The following is a 27453-nucleotide window of genomic DNA, read 5'->3' as shown; positions in this document are numbered from 1 at the left end:
TGTTATGTAGGCATTTTGTATGTTTTTAAGCATCTCCTTCTTTAAATTGGGGAGGTTTTCTTCTGCGACTTTGCTGAAAATATATTCTGGACCTTGGAGTCTGGCATCTTCTCTTTCCTCATGCCTAATATGTTCAGATTTCTTCTTTTCATGGTGTCCTTGATTTCTTGGATGTTTTGTGTGAGGAAGTTTCCAGATTTACCATTTTATTTAATGGTTGTTTCAAGATTTACGATTGTATCTTCTAGACTTGAGATTCATTCTTCCATCTCTTGGATTCTGTTAGCAAAGCTTGCTTCTGTGTTTCTCACCTTCCTCTCTGAGCTCTCACGTTCCTGTTTTTCTCCCATGTCTTTATCATTGTATCCATTTTCATCTTCATATCTTGAACTGTTTTATTGATTTCTTTCATCTGGTTGTTTGTATTTTCTTGAATTTTTCCAGTTCCTCTCTATAGGCCTCTTTTATGTCTTCCAACCTGTTTGGCTGCATCTTCCTGCATTTTATTACTAATTTTATTTGTTTCCTCCAATATCATCCTCACTACTAAGGATTTGAGGTCATTTCCTTGTATTTCAGTTCTGTTTGAGTTCTCTGGGTTGCTTTCTTTGGGATAGCTGAGATATGGAGACACCATATTGTTTTGGGTTGTGTGTGTGTGTGTGTGTGTGTGTGTGTGTGTATGATTTTACACTGGTCTTTTGTCATCTTGCCATCTCTGTTTTTTGGATGTAGCTTCTGGAGTCAGGTGGAGGAAGTCTGAGGATAGATTTACCCATTTTCCCACAATTTCCCTAGGCTGAAAGATCTGATGTTTCACTGGTGTGGATGGAATAAACCAGCCCCATATTGTTGGTCTCTCAATTTGAGTCAGGCCAAAGTGCTCACAGCCTTCTGTGCCCCCTTGTGGCACCAGGATTCTCCGGGAATTGACACAGGTCAACTAGAGGGGGTCTGACGGCTGCTCTACTCCCTGTCTCCCTGAGATTTCCCTAGTCCTAGAGCTCTGATGCTCCACTGGTTTATGGTTCCTGTAAGCATTTCAAGACCCCAACCATGTGCACACTGAGTTCAGTTAGCATCTAGGGACCCAACCCGAGTGGTGAGTCCAGTTCACATCACTGGACCCAAATGGGTCTCACGGCCCAACCCACACGCTAAGTCCAGTTAGGGCTGAATCCAAACAGGATCTCATGCCCAAACTTCACACTGAGATCAGTCAGGGTTTTGGGGACCAAACCATGTTCTGAGTTCAGCTAGTGTCTCTGGCCCAAAGGACCTGCTGAGCTCAGTCAGAATCTCGAGGGCCGAAACCAAGTGCCGACCTCAGCTAGGATCTCAGAGTCTAAACCCCGCGATGTGTTCATTTTGGGTCTTGGGGCCCAAATCTTGCGCCGAGTTCCTTCTCCTGCAGCAATTCCCACCAGTCAACAAGCCAATCGCCTCTGCCAGTGGCTTTCCTGTCAGCTGTTCCCAGCTGCCAATCTCAGCTGCCACCACTGCTGCAATGATTCATGCTCCAGAGGGTCCACGCTCCTCCCGTGTTCTGGGGTGTGCAGGTTTTCTGTAGTTTGTTCTTTTTAAACTGTGGAGGACTCCCGCTGCAGTGAGGTGGGGAGCTTGGTGTTCCTGCTTAAGACTTCTGTGCAATTCCCTGACTCATGTACTGGAGCTTCTAATCATCATCCACACTGCTCACCACCATCTTGGAGTCCTACTTCCTCATCTTTCTATGCTTCTAGTTTTAAAAGGCACAACCTAGATGTTCTTTCTTTGTATGTCTTAAATTCTACATGAATCTCTACATCTATTTGATTTTCCATGAACATCTAGACTGAGAAAAATGCTAGTTTGCTGAAAAGCAGGTACCAAGATTAATAGACTGTTTGAACAGAAAAACAAAATAACCAAAACCCACAAATAATACTCTTGATATGTTGATGGCTCTTGGGCCTTGAGGGGCCTGCCACTAGGCCATCAGCCAGCAAAGTGAAGGGAACAATAAGTTTATTCTAAGGGCCTGCTATAAAGATATAAGAGGAGTTTTCGAAATCTAAAGATATAGTTAGACCCTAGAGTGATAATTTAGTTAGGAAAATGTTTGCCTGTAAACATGAGGACTTAAGTGAAATTCCCCAAACCATGTCCTAAAAAGCCAAGTGCAATGTCACACATTGTAGGTCCACAGCCAGAAAGGCAGAAACGAAATGGATGGACCTGTAGAATTTACTAGAAAGCTAGGATAGCCAACTTGGTGAGCTTAAGGTCACTGTGAAATCTTCACTCTAATCAAAGGTTACCAGGACCTGATGAATGAGAGACACGGCAGATTGTCCTCTGACCTCCTCATACACATCTACATATGTGCAGCCATATCACACACACATGAACATTTACACACACACACACGCACACACACACACACACACACACACGCCCCAGAAAAAAACTCAAGGTCCTGGGAAAAGGAGACGGCTAGTCTGAGATACATGTACAGTGCACATAAAGTTGGTTGTGCTATACTGAGGTAAGCAGCCATAGCAAAGAAAGATTTATTCAACTGTGAAAGATTCTTTCTGCCCTTCTCTTGTCATTCCTGAGTGGCAGCCATTAAAGTGCTTATTGCAAATAGGCTGTGGGTTTGACTATTAATTAAAATACGTCCCTTATGCCATGAACCCATTAGTTCCTTACATTAGATTTGACCATTCATTTCTAGTACTAATGGATCTGGACACTTACTATGTGCAGTTACACTTTCAGAGCCCAGCCTCATGCTTTTAAGTATGAAATTTCTTTTGTCAAGGGGACTGACACTGTTACAGAAAAAGATAAGAAATGCATACATAGTTTCAATGGTGTTGAGTATCTGACGTTTAGAAAAGAATGTAAATCATGCTATTCTCTGTGATGATATTATTATTCTTTTCACTTCAATGTAGTAAATATAACTCTCAAATTTTCAGATGCAGTGATCACTTTATTCAATAAAGTAAAAACTAAAAATCATTCAACATGTTTATTCAAACAGAAAATGATGAAATTCTTTGAGAGCATGTTATGAATACTGTTAAGGGAAGGGAGAAATATACTCAATAAATATCAAATGAATGTTTTCATTAACAGCAATAGGTGCTGGAAAGTCCCTACCTTCAAGAAGAAATCATAAATAGACACAATCACACATTCACAATTGTAGTCAGTGGACTCACAGCTGGCAGAGTTGGCAGTAAATTTGGGAGAATAAATCCAGCACAGTATGTATTGATTGCATGTGATATGCTTGCCACTGTGCTATCTCATTTCAACTTTACAAACACCTTATGATACTGTACTTCACAGAAAGGTCCTGAGGCTCAGAGAATAAGAGAAATCTGTTCATAGTTTAAAAGGCAGAGGCAGAGCAAAGAGTCAAACTCTTTTCTATATCCAATACTGCTTTCTATGTTTAGTTTTAAAGAGAGGTCTAACATCACACTACAAATAAAGGATTTTTAAATTTTACTTAGAAAAATTAAGGAAAACTTTCAAAAATAAGAGGCATTCCTTGCATTGAGTCTTCTGTTTAGAAACTCTGATGACTTCAGCTTTTTTCTGCCTCCTCTGCCACCATGACACCCGTGAAAAAGCTTGTGGCGAAGAGGGACAAAAAAAAAAAAAAAAAAAAAGCAAGTTTTGAAGTTCACCCTTGACTGCACCCATCCTGTAGAAGATGAAATCATGGATGCAGCCAACTTTGAGCAGTTCCTCCAGGAGAGAATCAAGGTCAACGGCAAAGCAGGGAACCTAGGTGGAGGGGTTGTGAACATCGAGCGGAGTAAGAGCAAGATCACTGTCACTTCTGAGGTGCCTTTCTCTAAAAGGTATTTGAAATATCTCACCAAAAAATATTTGAAGAAGAACATTCTTCGAGACTGGCTGGGCGGCGGCACCAACAGCAAAGAATTTATGAATTGTGTTACTTCCAGATCAACCAGGAAGAGGAGGAGGAGGAGGAGGAGGAGGAGGAGGAGGAGGAGGAGGATTGAGACACATTGGTCTGGAGTATTTTGTATTAATTCATAAATAAAACTTAGGAACAAAAAAGAAAAAGAAGATAGCTTCTTAAAAATCAGTCTGAGTGTGATTTGAATGAGAGTGGTCCCCTATAGGTGCATGTATTTAAATGTTTGATCCCAAATTGGGGAAACTGTGGAGGTTTAAGAAATGTTGCCTTGTTGGAGGAGGTGTCATTGTGTGAAGTATTGAGCTTTCAGAAGTCTACTCCATTCCTAGTTGGCTTTTTCTGCTTCCTGTGTCTCAAAATGTGAGCTCTCCATGAGGCCTCCAGCACTATGCCTTCCTTCCTGATGCCACAGCCCATGCACCCATGATTATGGAATCTAACCATTTTAAACAGTAATCCCCAAATTAAACACTTTCTTTCATAATTTGACTTTGTTGTGATGCTTTGCTACTACAATAGAAAAGTGACTAACCCAAAGAGCAAAGTCAGTAAGACATGCCAGAGTATGACAGGCCCTTGGACTAGTAAACACTGTGCCAGGTGGGGCTGCATGAGGATTGATAAAGTAAGGCAGGATTGGTAGTAGTGAATAATAATGATGATAACTGATGATGGTGGTGGTGGTGGTGGTGATGGATGTAATACAAACTAGTAATTTTGAAGCAGAAGTGAATAGTGCTATAGCTATAAAGTTATCTAATGGTAATATGGCGAGAATATTCTACCATCATGGAAACACTGATATTTCAAATTTTGAGAAGAGTGATAATTTGCCAGGTCTCTGTCTTCCTTGACTAATTGAGCAGACTGGGATCAGAGAGACAATATCCACAAGAAGGAAGACACAACAATATGCACCCTCTACATGACATCAGTGATAAAATGCCAGTTATGGCCTCAAGAAGCCAATCAATGGGCCAGGCACATCTGGAAGGATGACCATAATTTGGGTGGGTACAGAGGTTTCCAGCTTTAGTAATACTTTTCTTTAAACTTAAAAACATAAGATTGAAAACAGATTTCTGGGACAAGATTATACACAGAAATGACTAATATAGAACCCATTATATCAACAATTATCTTTATTTGTTCTTAACAGTACAAAAAAAGATGATAACTGGTCATGAGAAGAAGAAGAAATATATGCTTTTGTAGGCTGTGATATGTAATCCCTTGGAAGAAATATGAGAACTATAATAAAAGGTATTACAACTAAAGGTGAAAGATATTTATTTTCAACAGCACAATTATTCCATCCAAATTGCTTTATATTTTTGTGTCTTTCCAGTGCATGGTGGTTAAACTGTAGGAAATTAATGTCATTTGAAATTTCAGTCTTCATGAACTGATAGAAAGCACAATAAGAAATCTTTTGAAGGAAAAAGAAAGCAGTAATGCCAACACACCTTGGGATGCCAAATCCATGATTGTTGTACAAACTGTCAGATATGCCAAATGATTGATACTTGAAGTTGTACCACCAAGAGGTTTAGACTTTTTGACGATGTTCCAGAAATCATCCTTGAGCTAATTGTCAATCTTCTGAGCTTGCAAGGAAAGCTGTGGAAATGTGAGAGCAACGGATATTAATGATTCCCATTGAGTACTCTACTGTGTTTGTACATGTCCTTTCAATGGCCTCTACTGTTTTAAAGAACAGAACAAAGAAATAAGAGCAATGTGAAACTTGGTAAAGTAATTCTAATATGAAATTGCTTCTTATATTCAGTCTCATAAAAGCACCATGACTTAACCTAGAAATGTTGATTGTTGACACCCTTGCAGAACAGCAATCCTTCCTCTATCTTCCTGAAACTACCATTGCTGTCTCAAGAAGTAAATATATTTGTTGTCCACTGGCCAAGCAATATGTCTTCATTCTCTCAAACGTATTCTTACAGGTTCAAGGGATGCTGCTTGCACTCAAACCCTAAAAGTTGCCAGACCATTCACTTGTTATTTTAGTCATATAAATTCATACATATTTTTTATCTACATTTATTTGTGTTTGACAAATATTTTTCACTTATGGATGACTCTGCCATTGACCAGTAAAATGACTCAGGACTATCTGCTTTAACTATTTTTTCTTTATATTTCAATATCATCTATAGGAGACGGTTCTTAAAACGTACTTAACATACTAAATCTTTTAGAATAATGTCTTATATATCAAGTAAGTATTTAATCATTTGTGTCTGGTGTTTTTAACATAGACAATTACAAGAGTACTACTAATAGTTAATGTGGCATCTAAATTGAAGAAATAGAAGAACTAGGAAGAAATATAACAATAATCAATTTGAGATGATATGTACCAATAATAATAGAAATAATGCCACCCTATATTTGTACATTGTTTATCATAGATTACATACTACCATATACCAGGTACCTGTAAATAACTTGTATCTATAACTCTATGTGGTTTATAGTCCTCTTGACATCATAATTTACACATGAGAAACATGAGGAAGCAACTTAAATAACCTGACCAATGTCATAAAGACAAAACTCATAAATTGATACCCTCTGTCACCAGCCTTCTTCATATAGAACCATGACCCTTGCAAGTAATTTGAAAGAAGAGACTCACTGATAAATAATTTATTAAAAAGAAATGAGCTAATGGAGAGAAGAAGCTACATTATATAAATGCAGGTTTATTGGAGTGGCACAGGAGTGGGAGGCAGAGGGAGAACATGTGCTGGAGGATCAGGAAGGTGGGGAAAGGGAAGGATATAGAACAGAAAGAGGGAAAAGAGGAAAGGGATATCAGAAACAAAATGTCTGGATCAAATAGTGAAGGGTTTTTTGGAGAGGGGAAGCCTTGCCCCTTGATAGTGGCAGGGCATGCCACAACCATGCCTTGCAACAGGACCTAATAGTCCAGCCTCCCTTTTTTTTTTTTATAACAAATGAATAACAAGTGACTAAATCTCATCTTTGGCTGCTTCTGATGGACATTGTGGCATTGATTTGGTGGGGCCAGGGCAGGGGTGCAGAAGGCTGGAGTATTATTCAAGTCCAGGAAGAACAGGCCATTATATTTTCTGTTCAGGATCTGTGAGACCACCCGTGGTTAGGAAACTGCAGGTCTATCTGATGTAGTCTGTAAGGTTTAGGCCAGAGCACCTGAGTTCTGGATGTAGCAGCTGGCAGGATGCTGGAACATGTATATGTTAGGGGCAGAAGGCAAAGTTAAGCTGTTTAGGGAGAAAAAAAAAATTTCTTAGGTGTACATTTGAAATTTTTAGGCTCATAGTCTTGGTTGTTGGGGGAATGGAGTCTCAAAAACAATAAAATAAGGGAGGAATCCCACCCTCTGAAATAAGAAACACGTGGGAAACTTCGACTGTTGATTAACAGTAGTACTTATCTTGAGTGTGACCTGTGAATTCAAGTGGGTTACCTGAAATTTACTAGAATCTTTTTAAGTTTGTAAGATGAGACAAATTAGCTGGGGACAACTTAAAATCTGATTAATGTTAAAGCTCTGAATAGTCTTAATGTAACAATAGAATAGTGAGAGGAAGAGTTTTTAGATATCTTAAGTCACTTTTTTACTATCAATCTTAACATACCTACTCAGACCATCAAACACTTTTCAGAAGCTCATGTTTTACATAAACTTTACACTTTTCTGAGAAGCCAGCTGAAGTCTCAGGTTTTCCTATTAAACTGATCTTCAAACCCATCATAGACCTGAGAAAAATAAATTACTGCAGGAAGTGTAACCCACGTGGCTTATGTATTGATTATCTAGATGGCCTTCCCACTAAGCTCCTGTGGTGTAGTTGTGGGCAGAGCCCTTAGGGCAACATCAGTTTTTGGCTGCCAGGCCCAGCTTTTATGGAGGAGGAAACTTGGGAGGCTGATCAACCTTATCCTGTCTAGGCAAAACAGGGCAGTCAGCTCTCCAGTGTCTTGTTTGTTCACAGTCAGGCACGACCTTAGTAGTGGACAAGTTGGAGCTGGGGTAGTATTGCCCAGTATCAAAATCCAGGTGGAGTCATCTGCTGTTGTGACCAAATCTTCTTGGAGGCCTTGGGGTCACTGCTAGAAGCTGTTGTTCTCTATTATAATAAGCTTTTTTATTGAGCACTTAAGTGTACTTGTTCTAAAGATTCTCTGACAGGTTTGAGAACCATCATCTATTAAATATAGCTGAACAAAATAAACTATTTTTGTTTTGTTTTGTTTCATTTGTTTGTTCTTTTGGTGGTGGTGTTTTTAGTTACCCATCCTAGACTTAATCTTGAAAATGTAAAACAGGAGACTAGGTAAAGATCAATCTTTCCTGCTGATTCTACCACAGTGCATTATTACTAATGGAACAGCAAAAGTTTAAAAAAGTTTAAAAGACAGAAGTTGCAGTTGGCCTTCAGCAAGGTAGGGAAGGGAGACAGCAGGACTCAGTACGGAGATGAAGTCATAGCTCCACCCACTTTATTCCAAAATCAGCATGGCAATCAGTCACATCTTGTAAGCAGATGGCACCAGGTGATTTTAAAAGTGCTGGGGTACTTTGGTGGCCCTGCAGGAGCCAGGGCCAAACTTCTGCAGCTCCGCCAGAGCCTCTTAGCTACACCCACTAGTTCTACTTGCAGAGACTGTGCATAAATATGGGGTAGAATGGGGAAGGTGTAGGCAGGCCCTGGAGCTGTGGGTACAGAAAGTAGCTGCAGGAAGTGGGGTGGAGGGTAGTAAGAACATGCTTTTAAAAACCCTGGACAGATGTAGATGCAAAAACAAACAAACAAACAAACAAACAAAAACAAAGACACCCAGTGGCAACCATGTCTATCAGCCTTAGTTGAAATCTCAAGATTATTGACATGGCATCCCAAATCAATAATCTGGGATTAAACAGTTTTGGGCAGTGGAAATAATCTACTGTCAGACATCTCCTAACTACAGGCACCCCATTGAAGAAGCACAGGAGGGGGAGGATGAGCATATGTTGGATTGGGGTAGGTGGGGGAAGGGAAGGAGCGAGCAGGAAGAAGGGACAGTGGAACTAAAATGTCTAGATTATACAGTGAAGGGTTTCTAAGAGTCAGAAGCCCATAACTAGAAGGCAGGGCAGGCCAGCAACACCTTGCAGCAGGACCTAAGAATAAACACAGTGATATGAACTCTGGTGCCCGTAATTTGGTTGCTGTCCCTTGGTGGAGAGGCCCTGTGGAAACACAGAGGAAGCAGATGCAGGCTACCCAGATGATAGGCTGTGAGGTCATACGATATGGGAGAAGGACCCCTACACAAACCTGTCAGAGGTCTAGGGGAGGGGAATAGGGCAGAAAAGGGAGGGAGGATGGGAACAAGAAGGTAAGAGCAAGGGGATTATAATCGAAATGTAAGGTAAATAAATTATAATAAAAAATCAGTCAATAAAAGAAAGAAAGAAAAAAAGAAAGAAAAAAAGAAAAGAAAAGAAACAATGACAACAAAAGATTTGAGGACCACTATGCTCAGGGCCTCAGATTCTGGTTTGACCTGGATCTGCTTGTCCATTTTGTCCCCAATCCTACATTAGATGGAACCTTTTGAGATTTCACCTGTCAAAACTTGTCACAAATCTGGGAAGGCTGGCTCACATTCTTCAACATAAATTCAATACTTTCTCCTTCGATACTAACATTAGAACTGTGTCCCTTGAAAATGAACAATTAGTTCTTTCCTCATCTCCCAGAGCTTTAAAATTTCGAATGAATAAGCAAGAAACAGTGGACAGCTATTTGGGTGAAGAAAATGAGATCAGGAGACTAAACTGTTCAATTAGCCCCTATTTTTTAATCCCCACTGAAGAAGTAATGGGAAATGACTGATCTTCAAAAGTAAACTATTGCCTCCACATAGTTGGATAGAAATATGTCTTTAATATTGAATAACCATTTGACTTTTTGTTTTGTGCTGTCTTTAAATTCCTTTGACTTTCTGGTAGAGTAATCAAACGGCCTGATCACTTCAGTTCTATCATCACATCCTAAGAAAACCTCCATTTGTTCTGGATGGTGTTAAAGAATAAAACACCATTCTTTCTTTGGCTCTTTGTCAACTGATACTCTCACATTGGATGACAAAATACTTTGCAATACATTTTTCTCATTATAAGTCTTGCATTGGGAACTTTATCCATGATGTTCTCAGTATGAATTTTACTTATAGATGGCAAAAATACAGCTTTATGGTTCAAAGAAAAACATTTACCATGGCTCATAAAAAATGTATAGACCTCCTTCAACATCAAACAATGCTTAGAATACTACAGCCTGGGGCCAAGGAAATAGAGGTACATTCAAAACATACCTATATTCAAAATTAAAAGGAAATAAAGTCTTAAGAAAATTACATCTTAGTCTTGCAAAAGCTCAACTCATTGAGGAGGTTACTCGGCATTTTGTTAAAGACATTGAGGTGAAGAGGACATTTCCCCTAGGACTTGCTCCATGGAAAGGTCTAGATGTGGAAAGAACATACACTCTTTTCAATGTCATGGTTTCAAATGGAAACAGCATGCCTGGTTGACTTTTGCATGTGCCCATGTGCTCTTCTTTCAAGCTGTTAAAGGTTGGCCAGGAAAGAAGCAGCTGCATGGCACTGGGGTGTGAAATTATCCTTAAGTGTATCTTGTGAAGTTTATTCTTTTTTGTTTGTTTGTTTGTTTGTTTTTTTGTTTTTTTTATTTCATTTTATTAATTTGTTCATATTACATCTCAATTGTTAGACCATCCCTTGTATCCTCCCACACCTCCCACTTCAGCTTTTTTCTATTAATTAGTCTATTTATTTACTTTACATCCCAAACACTGTTCCTCTTTCCTCCCATTCCCCACCCAAAACACCACCTCCCTTCACTCCCCCTTCCTCTCAGAGAATGGTGAAGACCCTCACCCCATGTGTACCTGCCAGCCCAAGTTTATTCTTCATGAGCTCCTACATGCAAGAAGAACACATCATCGGAGTAGAATTCGAACAAACACATTGCTCTTTCTCACTGTTAAGATACAATGAGTAATCATACTTCAGGAAGTTTGTAACAAAATTGCACACATAGTCAGAATATTAAGAAAGTTCAGAGCATATCTCCGTTTCACCTTTTACTCCACTTCCCTTTTTGTGAAAAAAACTTGACTAGAGTACTCTCAACTCATAAGACTATCAGTCATTGCAATTTTTGCATAATTTAAAAACAAGTAGAAGTCGGTGCAGCAGAACTTAATGAATGGTTATGAAGCTGCTATCAGCATAGCTCCATGAAGAAGAAATGTTCCATGGTTCACTGAGAACAAAAGCCAGGGTTTGCCCTAAAGTTCAGTATGGAAATTGTAACAGCAGATTAGCCCCTTGAATGAAATTTCCCCTTATCTACAAAAACAAACAACAACAACAACAACAACAAAAAAAAAAAAAAAAAAAAAAAAACTGTAGAGAAGTGAGGTGATTCCTGTCAAAGCTGAGAAAGCCTTTTCTCTCCTAATTCCTTAGTGAGAGTTTCCTGTTTAACCAAATGCTCTAAGTGCAAGTAGTAGGAGGCTATTACAGGGAACACCTTCATTTGACCTAGCCTCAATTTGGGGAGTTTCCTTTATTCACCTATGATAATTATAACTGCCCCAGTCTTCTTGAATCATGAAGAGTTTAACCCACATCTATTCTTTCTTGCATTTTCTCTTGACATCTTTATTTAATTACATGTAAACATATATAAAGTGACCATATCAAAGCTCTGTGCAATGACTTATATCTGGGCCTCTCATTCCAACAGCCTTGAGTTAGCAGCTTGATCTGCCTCATTCTGGAAGAAACAGAGGACATAACTAGGTGAAGAACCTCAGTTAGGTAACTGAAGGAGTGGTGAAGCCAGGTGTGACCTCAAAGACACGAGTTATTCCTGACACATTACCTATAGAAAAAGTTCCAGAGACTATGTTAAGGGGCTTTCATTTTTTTCTTTTGACTTTTTTTCACATTAATATAAAAAGGTGCTGGAAATTTTACAGACATCCTACACATCTGATGAATTTATGTATGATTGAATTTTAAACAGTAACTGTAATTTTGGACCAGTAAGATGGCTCAGTGGGTAATGTGTGGTGCTCTAAGCCTGCTCAGTCTTTGAGAACCTCATGGTAGAAAGTATGAACCTACCCCTGGATATTGCCTTTTATATTGATGTGAGAATAATGGCACAAGCACATACTGGAGTGCACACAGACACCAGGCCCGCTTCTCTGTCTGTCTCTGTCTCTGTCTCTCTGTCTCTCTCTCTCTCTCATACACACATACTATAATCAAAATATTTTAAAATTTAAACGGAACCTAATTTTACACTGTATATAGATTTCTTTCTGACATTAAGATAAAGGATTACTTAAGATTCAGGTGTGACAGTATAGGTCCTAAAGGCATTTTGGCTGACTGATTGATATTGAACTTTCTAGGCTTACAGAAGAAAATGAGAAGAGGGAGAGAAAAAATATTTTAGAATGCTTGACTAGAGAGTCCTCTACTCAAAAATTTCACAAACATTCCCCTACATTCCATTCTTACTACTTTTTACGTTATTCTGTGTAGAGTACCCAGAATTTCTCAATACTTTTCTGTGTTTATTTATTTAGTGTGTGTGTGTGTGTGTGTGTGTGTGTGTGTGTGTGTGTGTGTGTGTGTGTGTTCCTGTGTGTATAAATGTGTGGCACCTTAATTTTGAAGATAAAAGAAATTTTCTTCCACGATGTGTGAGATCTGGGTCTTGAACCAGGACAACAGATTTGAGACTGCCTTTTTTTTTTTTTAGAGAAATCTTGTCAATTTCAGAACTTTTAACAGTATAAACAAACAAGCAAACTGTTCTAGTGATTTTCAACTGTGAAAGAAACTCCAAATACATAGTTTGCCATATGATGATCAACCTGCTCAAGTAAATTTTACTGACTGCAATGACCTGCTTTTCAATTTCCCATTGGCTGGCCATCCCACAAACCTCTGTCAGTAAGTGTCAAGCAAGAAATGTCTGAGACACAATTGTTTTTCTCTAATATTTACACCAGTGGCCCCCCAAAACTTCAAGTACTCTAAACAAAAATACCTCTAAATAAATAGTATTTTATTATTTATTTCCCAGCTCATTGAGATCACCAAATTAATGACCCATAACAGTTCACCATGCAATTGAAGAATAGCTTTTTGTCCAATAAATACCTATTTTATACTTTTATTTGTAAGCTATAAATTAGTATCACTTTTCATCTGTACATGTACATATTTTTACAGATTATTCTTCATACTTTCCTTTCCCTTTCTTCCCTAAACTTCCCCTTCCTTCTCTTCTTCCTGTTCTTCATTTTCTTCTTCTGAAAGTCTTGAAGGTAATACCAATCATTTAGTAAAACTGACTTTCAGAACTATACTGTCATTAAATATTATTCAAGTACTTAGAGTTTAGTAAAAATTACAACAAAATCAGGCAGAGCAGATAAACAAATGATGTAATATATCAAAGAAAAGTAAACTTTTGGCACATATCAATGAATAGATAAGCATTTCTCAGTAGTTTTAAATAGAAAAGAGGAGGAAGGGTTGGCCTTCCCACACACTCCCAGGAGCATGACATACTGAAGCAATGTTCTTTCTTAGCTAGAGCAAGCATTGCTTTAATTCCTCAAAATAGCACATTAGTCATATTGAGTTAAAATTGCTAATTTGAGTTTGCTTTTATACTCTCATTTTGAATTCAATTTGAATTGTAATTACATTATGATATAATTTTATATTTTGAATAAAATTATATACTAATACAAATTATATGTTTTAGGGAACTTTTATATTATAAATGAACTATGGATTATTTTTAAATTGCATATGTAAAAATTACTTATATACAATGAGCTCCTGGTTTCTTCCACTATAAACTATCATTATTAAACAAATATTTTAATAGATTCATGCATTACTCATGACAGAAATATGGCTAAATTCCATTCTGCATCCCACATTATTCCTATAAAATATCATTTTTAATGAATTAGATCTTTACTAACTATAAAATATGAATGATGAATGAAGTGTGTGGCATATATATTTTTTTAACAAGAAGGACACTCATGTTATTCAAAGATTTCAACCTACCATACTTCTGGTAATTTATGATAAGAATCCAGGAAGTAAGCCGGGTGTGGTGGCACATGCCTTTAATCCCAGTACTTGGGAGGCAGAGGCAGGTGGATCACTGTGAGTTTGATGCCAGCCTGGTCTACAAAGTCAGTTCAGAGCAGCCAGGGCTGCATAGAGAAACCCTGTCTCAAAAAACAAGTAAAGAATCCAGGAAGTAGAAAATACTTGGAATAAATCAGTGTTTCTCACATGGAACCCAGATTACCAACCCCAGAATCAGAAAAGACACCCAATACCAGGAGTACTGAGGGTGGCTCAGTAAGCAATGTCCCAACATGTATCCTACTACCAGGCTTTCCCAAGCCTTTTTAACTTTTTGAGATCTCATGATAGCTAACATTAAGAATCTCATCATAGAGAAATGTATTTTTCAAAAAGACTATTTTATACATTTTTCTTAAGACTTATGCATTTTTAGTTTATGTATGTGAGTGACTGCTCACATGTATGTTTGTATTACCCACAGAGACCAGAAGAAGGTACTATTACCCAGATCCAATAGAACTGGAATTACAGATGATGGCAATGTAAGTTAAGCAGGCTGGGAACTAAGCCTAGGTCTCATAAAAAAGCAGAACATGCTGCAAAGCACTAAGCCATCTCGCCAATACTGGATTACTTTAGGTATTTTAACTGTAGCTTATAAAATAATAGTGACCTTTTCAGTGCTTATCTTTCTAGATTCTTCCATCTTCTTTTTCTGTCTTCCTTTCTCTCTTCCTTCTCCCATTTAAGCTTTGAAGGTCAATGCCAGCCAAATAGACAAAATATCTGTGGGACAAACAGCAAAGTCACAAAATTCTATGTTTACCAGTGCCCAAATTTAGCTGTAGATGGCCAGTCAACAGGAAACAAAACCAGCCATCCTACTTTGCTTCTGACATAAATCCTGAAGAAACACAGTCTCACACAGAGTTATCAACAAACTTCAAAAAAGAGGTTCTAGACATAGCTCAAGAATAATTGTATAATTCAATAATCCTGACTGCAATGCTGCCATCACTTTCGCTGATTCTGGAGTCTGGAGCCCTGTAACTCTTTGACAATGAGCATCCTGAAAGCCACAGGGGTCCAAAGGGAAATTAGCTGCATCAGATTTACAAATCCTTCTGTCTTGCTAAGAATGTGGGAATGAAGGAATTACTATTTATTCCACTGAGAAAGATCAGGGATGAAAGGCCTATTAGCTTTTTAAAAACAGCATTTAACATAATACATTGTTTTCCCACAGACACTTCTTCATCAACCCCTGAGCCACTTCTTGTATTGTTTAAGAAGACAACCAAGATTCTCTTCTCTAAAACAAGACCCCACATGACCTCACAAATTATCTAAAAGAACAAAACAATTGTTTGTGGGAGTCAGCCTGAATCTCAGGCAGCAGGGTGCTGGCACCAAGGATTGTCTTGGCATCAAATCTTCTGACAATTATCAGGTAGGAGAAAAAGTGGCTCCTATGTTGCCAGCAGTCACAACACAGTCAAGAGCCAGAAACCTCTCGAAGCACCCTACCTGGCCCTAGGAGGTCACTTTATAAGGGAGGAAGCAGAGAAAAGGAAGAAAAATCAGAAGTAAAAGAAAAGAAGTCTGAAGGATACACTTGTTCTATGCAACTAGTAAACGTCTCCTTCACTGTAACCTGCTCCACTGTAAGAAAAACATATCTGTTTGTCATTGGTGTCTAAGGAGAATGTATGAATATCAGTATTATTGATGCATCCTTCCCAAGGCAGCAGAAGTTGGAAGAATCTGTGTTTACGGCTTTGCAGAAACTCTTGTCCATATTTGTTCTTGCTAAGCTTACTCTATTTTGTTTGTTTTGGGTTTTTTCTCTTTTTTCCTTTTATACTTTTAATCTGGCTTCGCTTGCCTTATTTCATCTGTGAAGACAACCCATCAAAAACAATATCCAAATAGGTCTTAAAATGTAAAAATGTTCGATACACATATTTCTAATGGAAAAATTGGCAAAAAGTATGCATTTTATAGCAAGTATGCAAACTCGAAACCTGAGGAAGAATTTGGTCTTATTGCCTAAACACCTATTTTTGTGCTTACTTCAAAGTAATTAGTTTCAAGTCAAAGACATTTGAAATTACAAACTAATAAAAGCAGTGTCAATCACTGAAGAGAAAGGCCATAGGCTTGGTGGTTAGGCTCCTGTGATTCCTAGATTGTCTTAGTTTGGACAAACAACAGGATCTTCTATGTTTTATCTAATTAATATAACTGATATTTATTGATAACAATAAAAATTATGCCACCCTCAAGTTCTAGTCAATAGAAATGAGGAAATGGGAGGCTAGCATAGGTGTAGGTAAATGAGCAAGAGGGAAGAAAGTTGAGTTTGTCACAAGATGAAGCGATGTCCCCTTGAGGAAAGCCCTGGGTCACTGAAAACTTTGCTTTGCATCCTGTCTCAGAGAGGAACTGTTAAAGGAATTATAACAGAAAGTCATGAGTGGCTTTGACCTAGATCAGAAGAATGATTCTGGCTGTGTTTTCAAAAAAGGGAAACCATAGAGAAGGCTGTGCTGAGCCTAGGGTTGAGAGATAATGCATTGAGTGGCTCTGTAGCTGGACTAGTAAGAAACAGTCCTTGAATGCACTTTAAAGATAGAGCCAATGGAATTTGCTGATTGATAAAGCAATGCTCATGAGGGGAGAGGGAAAGGAGAGAGAGGGAGAGAGAGAGAGAGAGAGAGAGAGAGAGAGAGAGAGAGAGAGAGAGAGAGAGAGAGAAGAACACGAAGATAATGCCAAGATACTTGGCTTGAATAAGAGGAGAAATGTAGTCATTAACTGAGGCTATGGAAAGGGCATGGTAGGGTCAGGAAAAGATGATCTATTAAGAGCTTGGCTAAGTCAAATTTGAGATATCTTTCACATATCTAAATAGACATGGAGGGGAAAAAAGTGATATTTTAGTTAATGAAGATAGGGAAAGATTCAAGCATTATATCTAGAAGAGTTCTATGATGATTAGAGAACAAAGAGATAAGGAGAAAATGAAAAAAAACACTGAAGTAAGAGCAGAGGAGTATGAGAAGAAGCAAGAGACAATGGTTTCTGGGAAGCCAGATGATAGAAGCATTTCCAGGAGACAGCCATGCACTGTGTTAAATGCTTCTCAGAGGTCAAGGCAGAAGGAGACTCTGATTCAGCCATTAGATTTAACACACTGAAAACCATCCAATAACGATCTTCAAGGGTTGACCCCTGACAGGATGGGAGGTGACGTCCTGATTGGAGCAGATTCAAGAACACACAAAGGAGAGGAGAGGAGAGAAATAGAAGTCTGCCAGTGCAGAAATCGCACTCAGGGAGTTTTTCTATAAGAGGAAAAAGTGAAAAAGGATATACAGCAGGAAGGAAAGTGTATCAGGGGACACTCTATCTCTCTGTTATGAGAAGGAACAGGGGGGTAGAATTTTTTTTTTAATCTTAGGTTTCTGCAGAAAATTCAAGAGAGTGCATTTAATCAATATTAGTGGCAAATGCTTAACCTTTATCTTTTCCAATTTCACACCTTAGGACACAAATTTTGTTCCTCTTGGCATCTAGTTCAATGTATGCCTGTCACTATTGCCATTGTAATTGGTCAGGACAGTTTCCATTAGTTTAGGCAGAGCCTCTCTGCTTCCAGAGCCAACCTGAGCAGACACAACATTGGTTCAGGTCTTTCTGTACTAGAACACCCCACCTGGCCTTCCCCTTAATTTAACAAGAGTAACCCCCATATTATATGAGGAGAGTTTGCTTCAGGTACAATCACCATTAACTAAGGCTGCTGCTCCTCCTCCAGTATGGGGACAGTGCTTGGCCCTGCTCAAGGACAAGTGGTCTCCTTGTGGGACCTTGTTCATTGTTACATGTTTTCTTCTATGCCTATGCCAACAGTCCCTTTTTCTTCTCCTGCTTTGCTTCTTACTTAAATTTGTGCCCTAGGTTCAGAATTTTAGTATCTCTTGGGTGGTCCCAAACCTGAGATAATCTGCTAATCACAGGAGCCACACTATAGGCCCACTGAAAGGAAGAAAAGCTCCCTTTGTAGCTGGAGTAAATGAGGTCATCTGAGAACATGAACCAGATACGCAGGCACTATCCTACCCAATTCTAAAGTATATAGACCTTTGCTCAAAGCATAGACCTTTGACAATATGTCTCTTCCCCCACAGCAGGTGGAAGAGGCAACTTCGCCTCCTTGGCAGCCTTTCCTTTAATCATCTTGGATGGGTGACTCAGATTAATTGAATGTTGTTGACATACATTCATTGTACAAAGTATTGGGTATGACAAGGATATTTTCATTCAAGTATACAAGGTGCTTTGAGAAAACGCCTTCTTGTTTCCACATACTTTTCTTTGTCCTCCCACCACCTCAGATACATGGATTCTCCTAGCCAGATTTATTTCTACATTTATATCATATATACATATACTATTTTATTTCTCTATGTAAAAGTCTATGATCCACAAGTGAGAGAAAATGTGTGAAATTTGTCTTTTTGAGTCTGACATATTTCATTTAATATGATAATCTCTGATTTGCAATGATTTTCTAGTAAATGATAATTTTATTTTTCATCATGGTTATAAGTATAATGCACACACACACACGTTTCTTTACACATCTCATCATTTAGCTATTATAAATAGCACTTCAGTAAACATCGGTATATAAATATCTCTGTGAATAGATAATTGATATCCTTTTAGGTAAATTCAATACCTAACTGTGATAGACCTGGGTCATGTGGTCAATCTACTTTTGAGTCTTTGAGAAAATGAGGTACTAACTTTTATTGTGGATGAACTAACTTATTAAATCCTGTCAATATTTTTAAGGCTTCCCTCTCCCCCCCCCTTTTTTTATTGTATTGTCATGAGTATTTGTTGTTACTTGTTTCTTGATGATTGCTACCATAACTAGAGTGAGAGGAAAGCTCAGTGAAGTTTGAATTGGCATTTTCTTGTGGTGAGGAGAGCTCCCCTTTTCTGAGGACTAGAGAATGGGGGTTGAGGTAGAAGAGGAAAGGGGAACTGGAATGAGATGAAAGAGTGGGCTATAATTGGGATGTAAAGTGAATTAATTAAAAATAAATTTTTAGATGATGTTAAATATTTTTCACATATTTAGCAGCCGTTCATACCTCATCTTTAGAAAATTATTCAATTCTCTTTAGCTTTCTATTGATGGGGTTGTTTGATTTCTCATTATTTTGTTTTTGAGTTCTTTTAATGTTCTAGATATATAACCCTGTCAAATGTACAGGTGGAAATATTTTTCACTCATTCTGTAGAATGGCTCTTCACTCCATTGTTCCTGTGTTTGTGCCAAAACTTTTCATGTCATGCGCTCACAGTTGAATTGTCATTATTTCTGTGAGTACTTGAAGAGATTCTCAGGAAATCACTGTGCTGATATCTTGATCCTCGTTGTGTTTGCTGCTGTGAATTTTCTTTTAACACTTAAACTTTCAGATCTTACATTAAGGCCTTTTATCCATTTGGAATTGGTTCTTGTGCAAGGTAAGACGTAAGATCGGATTTCACCTTTTGCATGTGAATATCTGGTTATTCCAACATCCGTTACTGAATAGGCTGTAGTTGTGTGAATGGACCCCTGGGCCGTTCATTTCGATAAACTTAAAGACTGTTTTAGAAGGTGTACTCTGAAACCAGAAGTAGTGAAGCCTCGAACGTTACTATTTCACATAGGATTTTTAAGATTTTTTAGCTATCTAGGATCTTTAGGGCTCAGATACAAAGTTTAGAGTAAATTTTAAGTATTTCTCTGAAAAATATCATTGGATATTTGATAGGAATTACATTGACTCTCTAGATTGCTTTGGTTGTATATTCATTTGCATACTATTAATTTCTCCAATATTTTTTATTTTCCAATATCATCTTTAATTTCTTCTTTTGATTTTAAAGATTTTATATTCAGGAGGTCTTACACTTGTGAGGTTTATGCTAAGATGTTTTTATAGATTAACTTTGAGTGAGACTATTTTCCTGATTTATTTTCAGCATGTTTGTGATTGGTATATATGAAAGTTACTGGTGATAACATACTATCTCTGCAGCCTGCTGCATTGATGAAAATGCTTTTTAGTTTTAAATGTTTTTGGGAGCTGGGTGTGGTGGTACTAGGGAGGCAGAGGCAGGCAGATTGCTGTGAGTTTGAGGCCAGCCTGATCAACAAAGTGAGTCCAGGACAGTTGAGAAACTCCAACTCAAAACAAACAAACAAACAAACAAACAAAAACAAAAAACAGTTTATGGTCTTTTTATATAAGACCATATAATCTTCAAACAGCAATACTTTGACATCCTCATTTCCTATATATCACCTTTGTCTTCTTTTATTTATAGCTCTACATAAAATCTCAAGTACTCTATTGCCTGAAAATGTAAAAAGTGGATGCTTTCATCCTATTCTTGATTTTAGTAGAAATGATTTCAATGGAGTTGTCATATGTAACTTTTATTGAGTTCACATATGTTCCTTCTTTTTCTGGTTCCTTCAGTGATATTCCCATAAATGGACAATGATTTTATTAAATACTTTTCTAGTCAATTGAGATGATCTTGCAGGCTCTAGCGCTGAGGCTTTTTCTGTTCACATCATGTATTATATTTATGACTTTGTATTTTGTGAACTGGTCTCAAATTTTTAAAGTAAAGCCAACATACTCATAGTGATTGACATTTTTTGATGTGCCCTTAAATTCATCATTCCTATCTTTTCTGTTTGATGAAATAGTTTTAAAAGCATTGGAATTATTTTTCATAAGCTCTAGATGTATTCAGTGTAGGCCTGGAATTATTGTTTGTTTGCTTGTTTGTTTGTTTTTAGCTAAGAAGATCTTGTTAAATCACTATTTCATTTTTGTTTTCTAGATCCACTTAAGGTATTTATATTCAAGTAGTTTAATTTTCTTAGAGCATATGGATGTGTCTCGAAAGACACTTTATCCACTTTTTCACATTTTTCAACTTATATTAATATATGTTTTTAAGGCATATCTTAATGAACTTATGAATTTCATTAGCATCAATTACAATGTTTCTCTTTCATAGCTGATTTAATTAATTAGTTATTTTCTTTCATTTTATCAATGTGGCTAAGGGTTTGTCAATCTTCGCTGTCTTTTCAAGTAACCAACTTTGTTTAATTGATCCTTTATATTTTTATTTAAATTTCATGTATTTCTGCTTTGACATTTATTATTTATTTATGTGTACTGATTGATATTTGGCTTATTCTTGTTTTTTCTAAAGCTCTAAAATATATTACTACATTATTTGTTTCAGATATCTTTAATGATTTAATGTAGAGACAGAGTTTGTATACTTTATTTTCATTTGATTTTAGTATTTTTAAAGTTTGTATTAATATTTTAATAATCCATATATCATTCAAAGATGTGTTGATCAACCTCCCTTAGTTTGTATACTTTTGTTATTTATATTTATACATTCTTGCAATTGGTTTCTAGTTTAATATACAGTGATCAGATAGATCACACAAATATTCAATCTTCCTCTATTTGTTAAAACTTGCTTGCCAATTATTATGTGATGTAATAGATAAAATTGTAAGTTGTTATAAAAATATGTATTGTGAAGTTTCATAGAGCATGTTCTGTAAGTATCTATTAAATCATTTTATCCATAATGTCACTTACCTAAGATACTTCCTTGTTTATTTTTATCTAGATTGATTTTCTGTTGCTGAAGGTGGTATAACTATTATTGTGTTAGAGTTACTGTATGTCTTTATATTTAGTGATACTTGTCTTATAAATCTGATATGCTGATATTAATTTTCTTTGTCTTGATGACAGATTGTCCACTTAATCAATTGAAGTTGGTTTGTTTGTCATTTCTGACAAATTTTTATTTCAAAACTATTCTTTTGGCTACTAGAACCTACTTGCTTATAAAAGCTTTTGTCTTCTTTTCACCCTAAAATGTGTTTTCCTTGCATGGCGAGGTATATTGCTTGGAGTACACACTTAAATCAATTCTGTTATTCAAATTCCTTATCTTTAAAAATCCAAAGATACTGAAATTAACAACTGAGTGAAATGAAAGACTCAGTATGGGATGTGAAAGAGAAACTTCTTAGAGATAGAAGCACACATATGCAAAATGAAATGTTCATTAAGTAGAAAGCCTCATTAACAGAATTAGTCAAGTGGAAGGCTGAACATTGGGAATAAAAGAAGATAAATGAGTTGGAACATTCATACATTGACATAGAAGATACAATAAAATACAAATCGAACATATGAGATTAAACAGGGCATCATTAACAGACTATGAATATAAAAGAATGAACTTTTGGATGGTGGCATAAATAATATACTTAATATCACCATAGTAAGAAGCTTCCCAATTCCAGGAAAGAGATGAACACTTAAGAAGCATTAAGAGTATCCAATAGACACAACCAAGAAAGAACTTCACTGTACCAAGTATAGACAAAACATTAAGAGTAGAGAACAAAGAAAAATAATAACAGCTGCAAGAGAGAAACATCAAGTCATGTACAAAGACAAATACACTGAAATTATAGTGAATTTTCTTACAGAAAACTTAACGTTTGAGACAATATGGAAAGATGTATTCTAAATTCTGAAAAATATTAGCTATTGACCCAGATTTCTATTCCCAGAGTGCATCTTCACAAATGAGTCTGATTCCATATCTCTCTGCCTAAGGTATATCTAGTGTATAGTCAGGCTACACAAATTGGTCCGCTTTTTCTAGATCACTGTTAGTACTTGTCTGATGTCTGCAGGACCTGAATGAGGACTTCACTTTAGTCCCTGGAGGAATGTTTCTAGGAACCGAAAGATGACATCAGCCTAACAGAGTAGCTGGCATGGGGTCTACAACCTCCCCATCCTGCTTCCATATGGAGGTCCTACCAACCTTATATCCTTCACTGTAAGCTACTATCTCTTTTTGACAGAGATACTACTGCTTATTATCTTCATAGATTGTACTGGCTATTTATACATCACCAGCCACAGAGCATGCATGAGATGGACCTAGACCCACTACCCAGATGTAACAGATTTGCATCTTGGTCATCATGTGGATCCCCTAACAATAAGAGTAGGGGCTGTCTCTTACTCTGTGACCTGTCTTTGGACATTCTTGCCCTAGCTGGACTGCCTTGTCTTACATCAGTGAGAGAAGATGCTCTTAGTCCCACTGTGACTTGCTGTGCCAGGACAAGAGCCTAGCATAACTGTCTTCTGAGAGGCATCATCCAGCAGGTGATAGACACAGGTGCAGAGACGCACAGCCAAACAATATGCCAAGATCTGGGTATTTTGCCGAAGAGTGGGAAGAAGGATTGAGGGATGCGAAGAGATCAAGGACAACACAAGAAGACCTACAGAGTCAACTAACCTAGCCTATGTGGCCTCACAGAGACTGAATTTCCAACCAAAAAGCATTCATGGGCTGGACCTAGAGCACCATATATACTTAGCCAATGTACAGCTTGGTCATCATGTGAATCTCCTAATAATGGGAGAAGGGGCTGCCTCTGACCATCTTGCCTACTTTGGACCCCGTTCTCCTAGCTGGTCTTGCCTTGTCAGGCATCAGTGGGAGAGGAGGTGCCCTGCTGTGCCCTGCTGCAATTTGAGGTGCCAAGATAGTTGTTACCCCTAGGTGGCCTCCGGTCCTCTGAGAAGGAAAAGGATGAGGGGAAGGGCAATGAGGGTGAGACTTGGAACAGCAGAGGAGGTAGGGAATTGGGATTAGGGTGTAAAGTGATTAGATAGATAGATAGATAGATAGATAGATAGATAGATAGATAGATAGATGAATGATAGATGAATGGGGTAAAAAGAGTGGAACCTGACTCAATCTCTGTCCTTCAAGGGAAAAGTGAACTCCTATCTGCCTTTGAGATCATTAATTAATATTTATATAAATTCAATTCCAGTAACCCCATACCTTATATAACAGGAGGCTTTACAAACCATTGTCTCCTCCTATAAGAGGCAATACAAAAGGGCATGGAAAAGAAAAAGTTTCACAGAAAAGCTGATCAGGAAACTAAAAATAGCGTAAAGCCTGCCTAAAATGGAGATTGGACAAAGATCTCTTTAGTTTTCATCTTCTTGTCCCTAAAGTGTGTTCCACTTAACTTTTCAATAAACCAAGTCTGCTTTTTACTCAATACAAAACAAATGTTTATCTGTAAGGCACTTTTTCCTCCATTTATTTATATATTTAATCACTTTACATCCTGATCCCAGCCCTCACACTGCTCTCCTCCCAGTCCCACCCTCATGCCCCCTTTCTCCCATTCCCTCCACTAAATCTTTTCAGAGGAGAAAGGCCCCTGAGGAGTATCAACCTAACCTGGCACCTCAATTCTCAAAAGGACCAAGAACATCCTCTCCCTCTACGGACTGATAACAAAGCCCAGCTAGGGGAAAGGGATCCAAAGGCAAGCAACAGAGTTAGAGATAGCCCCTACTCCCATTGTTAGAAGAATCACATGATGACCAAGCTTCATATCTGCTCTATATGTCTAGGAGTCTAGGCTCAGTCCAAGCATGCTTGTTGTTTAGTGGTTCAGTCTCTGAGCCCCCAGGGACCCAAATTAGTTAATTCTGTAGGTGTTTTTTACCCCTCTGGCTCCCGCTGTCCTTTCTCCCACTCTTTCACAAAAACATCCAGAGCTCAGCCTATTGTTTGGCTGTGGTCTCTGCATCTATTTTCATCAGCTGCTGCATGAAGCCTCTCAAAAAACAGGCTAGGCTCCTGTATGCAACCATAGCAGAGTATCATTAATAGTAACAAGAGGCTCTCTCCAATGGGGTAGGTCTCAAGTTAGGCCAGTCATTCAGGGCATTATATGAGCATTATATGCCATTCCTTCAATTTCTACTCCTTAAAAAGAAAACCAGAAACAATGAGTCAAGACTATTTGGCTCCCTGACAAGCACTGGTTTATGAAGACATGGGGATATGAGGAACATTATCAAGAGCAGAACAAATTACACGGACCGATCTAGAAGGGTGCTTTCTCAAAATGGGTATTGGATATGTTAATTTTATGTGCTGGTTATGGTTGCTGACTGACCTTGAAAGTCATATAATGCTCTGTACTAGATCTTATTCTAAAATTTTCAAATTTACTGAACCATGTGAACTATGATTTCCTCAAGCTAGCCTTGCCTCCAGGTAGTTTAGAAGCATGTCTTTTATTTAAAAGACATGTCAAGTACCCACAATACCTTGCTCTCACCTTTTGAGTTCATAGAATATTCTCTTTATATAACTGCCAATTTCAACTACTGAAGTATCAGTACTTTCTTAAGGTGAGACAGAGGTGCCATTCAGGCACAATCACCAAAGCAACTCCATTTCCCACACCTCTTCCAAACTCGTTTTTTTTTTTTTTTAGTTTACCCATTCTCTGCCTTGCAACTTGGATTCCTTAATTCCTCTACCCTAGGCTATGTCACAGCTGCTGTAGGTCTCTAGGCTGCAACAGCAGCCCTTCTGGCTACATGCTCATCTCCCCCTTTTTAACTCTTCAGCAGAGCAGCGTCATTTGGGGATTGGAGAAAATAGTTCATATTAGAATAATTACTTGTATGCAATCATTGAATGGTATCTGAAAATAGTACTCTCATAAAAAGAGAGATAAATAGCTTGTTAACACAAATTACTCCTATTAGATAAAGGTACATATGCCTTTGAGGTAGGGAGGATGAAAGGCCAAACTTCATCTACCCACATGGGATATTCACCTAGGCTAACACCCCAAATCAAGAGTTATTGTGTAGTGTCATTTTGTATCTAAAATACTGTTTTTTGGTTTTTTTTTTCACCAGAATAACTGTCTGCTATTTGCTTTCCTTCTTCACAGCTGCTTTTTATCCACTGAAAGAATACTTTTTTTTTTTCCAGAATGTGCCATCAAACATTTGGCTGAATTAATCTCCCATCTGTAAAACACACTTTACTTGAATTATCAGCAGGGTATCTGTCCTCTCTGAATTTGTTTTCTGGGGAATGGGAATTTATTCAAGTAAATTAATTTGCAAACAGATACAGCCATTGCTGGATGAATGGATTTTCACTTGGCACTCAGAGGTGTAGCTCTGTGGGTATGTGAGCTGCTGGCATTCACTGAAGTCCTTAGATTGTCTGCCAAGCCCATTTCTATAATGCCTCAGGAAAATATACGTGACGATTTTGCAACTTGGAGCACAGCTTAACCATTCAGCTTCCAGCTGAAAGTTTGCTTTGGGGAGGGATTCTGTGAACTCATCACAGTTGTAGCCCTTCAGATTCATCTCTTCCAGGACTTATAATATCATATTTCACTCTTTCCCTTTCTTACTGGAATATTCTGAAAGTTCTCCTCAGGTCTGCCAATAAAAAAGAATCCACATGGAGTTATCTAATTCCGGAAATACTTTAAGGGAAAAATAGTCAGAAACCACTATTATCCTGTGTTCTTACTCTGAGAACAGTGATAAGCAAAAGATATACTTAAGTGGATAACAAAGTAGGAATTTGATCAGTAGGATTAAAATAATAATAATAATAATAATAATAATAAGGCTTATTTGCCGTATTTCTCTCTCTGTCTCTGTCTCTGTCTCTCTGTCTCTCTCTCTCTCTCTCTCTCTCTCTCTCTCTCTCTCTCTCTCTCTCTCTCTCTCTCTGTGTGTGTGTGTGTTTAGTTTTCTTTTTAGTGTTTAATATCGGAACTAACATTCCACCCATGGGACCAAAGTTAATAGTGAGTAGTGTTTCAGTGTCAGTGTGCACAGAAAACACTGATAAAAGTGAGGGGGTTCCAGGAAGTTTCTCACTGTGAAGGTGGACATGAGCCTGATTACTTGAGCATCAACTGTCCCAGAACCTTGGATGTGGAACACTATAAATCATGATTTACCTAAACAGAGATGCATGAAAGAGACTCATCTATGACTGTCTAGTTTCCATCATAAACATCAAACAGAGACTCTAGTACTTGATTCATGAAACTGGTTTTGCTGAAGTTCCCTTCATATGATTGCTTGTGAGCACTAAAGCATGCGCCCCAGTTTCTCTGAGAATTTTCAGAAACAATGAATTTGATGCTTTCATGTACAATTTAAGGTTACTCTGCAATATTTGAATTTTGCCTTCACCTCTTGTGAATTTTTTTCTTAAGAACCTGGCATTTCAGTGCAAACCAGACACTAATTCACCAGTATCTATTTTCC

At 37.8% G+C, this 27453-nt stretch overlaps 1 pseudogene; it reads left to right on the top strand.

The window, feature by feature from the left end:
• The first annotated feature begins 3611 nt into the window (after positions 1 to 3611).
• LOC127190962 (60S ribosomal protein L22-like) lies at positions 3612 to 3998 on the top strand (annotated as a pseudogene).
• The last annotated feature ends 23455 nt before the right edge of the window (positions 3999 to 27453 follow it).

This window comes from Acomys russatus, chromosome 6, assembly GCF_903995435.1.
Source record: "Acomys russatus chromosome 6, mAcoRus1.1, whole genome shotgun sequence".
Classification (NCBI taxonomy): domain Eukaryota; kingdom Metazoa; phylum Chordata; class Mammalia; order Rodentia; family Muridae; genus Acomys; species Acomys russatus.
The sequence above is the reverse complement of the archived record's forward strand: the minus strand, read 5'-3'. Positions and strand labels throughout refer to the sequence as shown.